General features: G+C 44.5%; 1 pseudogene across 1 annotated transcript in view; it reads right to left on the reverse strand.

The window, feature by feature from the left end:
• The window catches only part of LOC148512055 (uncharacterized), a 69,854-nt pseudogene extending 64,324 nt beyond the window's left edge, over window positions 1-5,530 (reverse strand). The window contains exons 1-4 of the transcript XR_015880203.1: window positions 5,376-5,530; window positions 5,177-5,255; window positions 2,720-2,817; window positions 1,905-2,580 (exon numbers count right to left, since the gene is read on the reverse strand). The product of XR_015880203.1 is annotated as an uncharacterized LOC148512055 (transcript). The remainder of the gene's footprint in view (window positions 1-1,904; window positions 2,581-2,719; window positions 2,818-5,176; window positions 5,256-5,375) is intronic.
• Between the last annotated feature and the right edge of the window lie 470 nt (window positions 5,531-6,000).

Below are 6,000 nucleotides of genomic sequence, written 5' to 3' on the forward strand. Positions count from 1 at the left end.
AGACACCATTACTGACCCCTCCAGTTGACCCCTGGCGCTGCTGGCTCTGCGCCCTTCCTGCAGCGGTCATTGGTTCTCCAGCCGCAGCTTTCCACTAGACCACCCGTTTCTTTGGCACCTGCACTGTTGCTGTCCGAAACTCAGGGATTAGCGTGCAGGCTCTGCCACTGGGCGGTGTGTCCAGGAGCTGCTGCTTGAGAGAAAAGGCCCCTGCACCCCCTCTGACATCCAGCAGCCTCTCCTTCCACTGCATCTTGAGCCCTTGGCCTCCTGCAGCTGTCGGAAGGTAAGGAGAGGTTGGTAGCTTTTTAGATGGGGGGGATTAAAAGATGCAGGAACAAAATAAAATTAAAACATATATATATATATATATATATATAGTAGCTAACCTAGTGCTGATCTATTCCTTCAGCACTTAAAGACTAAGGGGAATAAATTATATACACTAAAAAGTTGACCTATTAAGTGCTAGATCCTCAATCCTCACTACACCCCATGGACAAGATTGTCCACTAATCTCATTAATCTTATTAAATATGGAGACAAATGTCCACCAGTTGTGTTTTATTGTGTTTTGAGGTTTCCACCTGTCTTTGTGGCCCGCTTGAGGTGAAAGGAACATTGCAAGAAGGTCCGTCCACAATACAAGGTACATTTGACTAAGGGCCTCATTCAGACACGCTCGCAAGCGCTATGCGCTCGCAAGTGGGTCGATGGTGAGGCCCTGGCGTGCGCAAGCCCCGATGCGAGAGAGAAATTCTCTCGCTCTGGGGCTTGCTACAAACGGGACGGCTGTCGATGTTGATCGACAGCTCGCCCCATTTTGTGGGCGGGGAGGGGGGGTGGCTGGACAAACGGAGGCGTTCCTGAATTAACTCCTGCCGTATGTGGGCGGCCCTACTGACATCACCAGTGATGTCAGTAGGGAGCTTCTTGCTCTATCAGAGCAGGAAGCTCCCTGGGGCTTGCAGTAGACGAGACCCTACCGCAAGGGTCTCGTCGCAAGCGCCAATGATCGCGATGGTCGTGACCATCGCGACCATCACCTGGCCGCTCGCTAAAACTGTGGGTGGTCACCCACAGCTTAGCAAGCGGCCAGGAGGCCGGCATTTTAAAACAAAAGCGGCCGCCCTCATTCAGAGCAAGCGCTCACTTTTTGCGAGCGGCTCTGAATGAGGCCCTAAGTACATTAGAGATGATGACCCTTGTCGCTCTAGAGGGGACAACTTCCAAATCCTTTACGAGAGTAACGTGTGGTGGTCTCAGAATACCTGACATCAAGTCTGCCGGCCAGGATATAAGAAGCCGTAAATAACCGCACCATCCCAGCTGTGGTATCAGTCCCTCTCAGTCTGTGTAATGGCCGTCTGGTTGTACAGAGGACTACACATACTCAATAGGAAGGGATCAAGTCTTCTATATCCACAATATGCTTTTATCTCCACTGGTTTCCGTATTGTCTCAGTATAGGTGAGTAGTAGATGGAAAGGAACCTCAAGTGGCTTCATGGAAAGAGAGGGCATCATAGTGAAAAGGTGCCGTGTGTCCCCTTATCCCCATGTGACCACGACATGTGTGAGCATCAGAAGTCTCATTATGCAACGTTCAGTTTCTCTTGGTAGAAAATGAGCAAAAGTGACATCAGATCTCTCATCTGAGTCCTATGATTTATCACTAGACGATGTCACAGCCAGCGGTGGGAAATCAAAGGCCGTGGGGTAGATGGGTCTCTCGGGATACAGCCAGGTGGTCTAAAAGAACTCGGCCAGGAGGTCTAGAAGAACTGACCAATATCCTCCTGAGCAGGATCATTATATTATGGATATCATGGAATAAGAGATTGTTGTAGTGACTGAACAAGGAGAATATGTAACTATTTTCTGTAATAAGTGTTTATTACTCACCTGTGCTGATATCTGTAGGGAGTTCCTCCTCCTTACACTGCTGATCACCTCTCACATACATCTCTTCTCCCTCTATATCTTCTGTCTTTATATTAGTCACATACGTCTCTTCTTCTCCCTCTATATCTTCTGCCTTTATATCAGTCACATACGTCTCTTCTCCCTCTATATCTTCTGTCTTCATATCAATCACATACGTCTCTTCTTCTCCCTCTATATCTTCTGCCTTTATATCAGTCACATACGTCTCTTCTCCCTCTATATCTTCTGTCTTCATATCAGTCACATACGTCTCTTCTTCTCCCTCTATATCTTCCGCCGTATTATCAGTCACATACGTCTCTTCTTCTCCCTTTATATCTTCTGCCTTCATATCAGTCACACACATCTCTTCTCCATCTATATCTTCTGCCTTCATATCAGTCACATACGTCTCTTCTTCTCCCTCTATATCTTCTGCCTTCATATCAGTCACATACGTCTCTTCTTCTCCCTCTATATCTTCTGCCTTTATATCAGTCACATACGTCTCTTCTTCTCCCTCTGTATCTTCTGCCTTTATATCAGTCACATACGTCTCTTCTTCTCCCTCTATATCTTCTGCCTTCATATCAGTCACAAACATCTCTTCTTCTCCCTCTGTATATTCTGACTTTATATCTGTAAGATCTTCACCCTAAATGACCCATAAAACAATGTAATAAAACATTAATGATGCCTAATTTACTTAACTGTGTAGAAGACACACAGCTTATTTACAGATCATATAGTGACAGTCACTTTGGTATATTAGTGAGACCCTAAATCCCATCTACCTGATGCTCCTGTGAGATTCTGTGATTCTCCTCTGTACAGTCCTGGGAATAAAGAGGATGGGGACATCTCTCTGGGGTATTTCTGTTACTGGATCCATCTGTAGGAGACACACAGTGACTGAGTACATTGTATATAGTGTTCACTCTAGATCCGGCGGCAGGCAGGGCGCCGGAGCTAGAGAGGGCAATGTTGTGCGCGCGTGAAAAGGGGGCGTGGCCATGAAAAGGGGGTCGTGTCTATAAGACGCAATCCCTTTTCGTCATACTTGGGGGCGTGCCCGGCACCTACGGACACGCCGGGCAGCCCCCAAGCGCTGCAGACAGGGAGAATAGATGCCGGGTCACCGCACATTTCTCCACCGGCGGGACATTGCGTCCCGAGGGTGAAGACGGCACCCGCAGGCTGTGAGGGCAGGGCGCTTTTTGCCCACCTTCTGGAGGGCAGGGTGCTTTTTGCCCTCTAGAAGGAGGGCAGGGTGCCGCGCCCCGCTAAAACAGCCTAGCGGAAATTGACAGAATTTTCATATTTTGGCCTCTATTCACCACCACAATGCCTTTGAAATGAAACAAACAAGATATGCTTTATCTGCAGACTTTCAGATTTAATTTGAGGGTAATTACATCCAAATCAGGTGAACGGTGTAGGAATTACAACGGTTTCTATATGTGCCTCCCAGTTGACTTTGTGTGTGTATTTCTGTGAGTGTGTGTGTATGTATGTATGTATATATATACAGTCAGGTGCATAAATATTGGGACATTGACAGAATTTTCATATTTTGGCCTCTATTCACCACCACAATGACTTTTAAATTAAACAAACAAGATGTGCTTTAACTGCAGACTTTCAGATTTAATTTGAGGGTAATTACATCCAAATCAGGTGAACGGTGTAGGAATTACAACGGTTTCTATATGTGCCTCCCACTTTTTAAGGGGCCAAAAGTAATGGGACAAACTAAACAATCCTAAATCTAACTTTCACTTTTTAATACTTTGTTGCAAATCCTTTGCAGGTAATTACAGCCTGAAGTCTGGAACGCATAGACATCACCAGACACTGGGTTTCATCCCTGGTGATGCTCTTCCAGGCCTCTACTGCAAATGTCTTCAGTTCCTGCTTGTTCTTGGGGCATTTTCCCTTCAGTTTTGTCTTCATCAAGTGAAATGCATGCTCAATCGGATTCAGGTCAGGGTATTGACTTGGCCATTACATATTCCACTTTTTAGCCTTAAAAAACTCTTTGGTTGCTTTTGCAGTATGCTTCGGGTCATTGTCCATTTGCACTGTGAAGCCGTCCAATGAGTTCTGAAGCATTTGACTATGAGCATATAATATTGCCCGAAACACTTCAGAATTCATTCTGCTGCTTTTGTCAGCAGTCACATCATCAATAAATACAAGGGAACCAGTTCCATTGGCAGCCATACATGCCCACGCCATGACACTACCACCACCATGCTTCACTGATGAGGTGGTATGTTTTGGATCATGAGCAGTTCCTTTCCTTCTCCATACTCTTCTCTTCCCATCACTCTGGTACAAGTTGATCTTTGTCTCATCTGTCTATAGGATGTTGTTCCATAACTGTAATGGCTTTTTTAGATGTTGTTTGGCAAACTCTAATCTGGTGTTCCTGTTTTTGTGGCTCACCGATGGTTTACATCTTGTGGTGAACCCTCTATATTCACTCTTGTGAAATCTTCGCTTGATTGTTGACTTTGACACATATACACCTACCTCCTGGAGAGTGTTCTTGATTTGGCCAACTGTTGTGAAGGGGTTTTTCTTCACCGGGGAAATTATTCTTCTGTCATCCACCACAGTTGTTTCCGTGGTCTTCCGGGTCTTTTGGTGTTGCTGAGCTCTCCGATGCGTTCTTTACTTTTAAGAATGTTCCAAACAGTTGATTTGGCCACACCTATGTTTTTGCTATCTCTCGGATGGGTTTGTTTTGATTTTTCAGCCTAATGATGGCTTGCTTCACTGATAGTGACAGCTCTTTGGATCTCATATTGAGAGTCGACAGCAACTGATTCCAAATGCAAATGTCACACCTAGAATCAACTCCAGACCTTTTAACTGCTTGATTGATAATGAAATAACGAGGGAATAGCCCACACCTGTCCATGAAATAGCTTTTGAGTTGATAGTCCCATTATTTTTGGCCCCTTAAAAAGTGGGAGGCACATATAGAAACCGTTGAAATTCCTACACCGTTCACCTGAGTTGGATGTAATTACCCTCAAATTAAATCTGAAAGTCTGCAGTTAAAGCACATCTTGTTTGCTTCATTTCAAAGCCATTGTGGTGGTGAATAGAGGACAAAATATGAAAATTCTGTCAATGTCCCAATATTTATGCACCTGACTGTATGTGATTATCAGGTGATGTGTGTATATAGGGGGCCCCCATACCTGCTCTCCCCTGTACAATAAATAACAGTCTCCACTTACCCAGTGATATGAGAGGCCGGTGATTCTCCATCATCACGTCCTTGTACAGACCCTTGTGTTCCTCTATATACTCCCCCTCCTGCATGGAAACATAGACAGTGACACCTTGATACCTTATAGGAACCTGACACACAATGATAGAGTCATCACCCAGACACATCCCGGTGTTACTGTATACTCTCCCATTCCCAGCAGTCACCTCTCCAGTCAGCAGCTGAATGATCTTGTTGGTGAGTTCCAGGATCTTCTGGTTATTGTATCTGTCATGTATTAGTGAGTGAGGTGGAAGCACCTTGATGGGCTCTGGGTCCTGCTCAGTCCTCGTGACACAAGTGTCTTAATCACTAGTTTGCAATCCTTTGTAAAGACAAAGACATCATTAATGAGGAAAATGTAACTCAATATATTCAATAATGATAACATCTTAACAGTAAAATTTTAAGTTATTAAAAAAACGTAATTATTTCAATATACAAACTATGCATGAGAAAAAAATCACTAAATAGAGTAACAAATAAGATAGGGACTTCAGACACAAAGTCTGTACAGTCCCCCCCCTATATAATAATACCACATATCAGTGTGTGCTGGGAGCTGTGTTATTCCCCCTCATATATCACTGTACAGTCCTCTCTCCCATATATAATATTAATACCACATATCAGTGTGTGCTGGGAGCTGTGTTATTCCCCCTCAAATATCACTGTACAGTCCCCTCTCCCCCTATATAATAATAATACCACATATCAGTGTGTGCTGGGAGCTGTGTTATTCCCCTCATATATCACTGTACGGTCTCCTCTCCCCTATATAATAATACCACA

Source organism: Taudactylus pleione, unplaced genomic scaffold (genome assembly GCF_031769625.1).
Source record: "Taudactylus pleione unplaced genomic scaffold, aTauple2 ptg000285l, whole genome shotgun sequence".
NCBI lineage: Eukaryota > Metazoa > Chordata > Amphibia > Anura > Myobatrachidae > Taudactylus > Taudactylus pleione.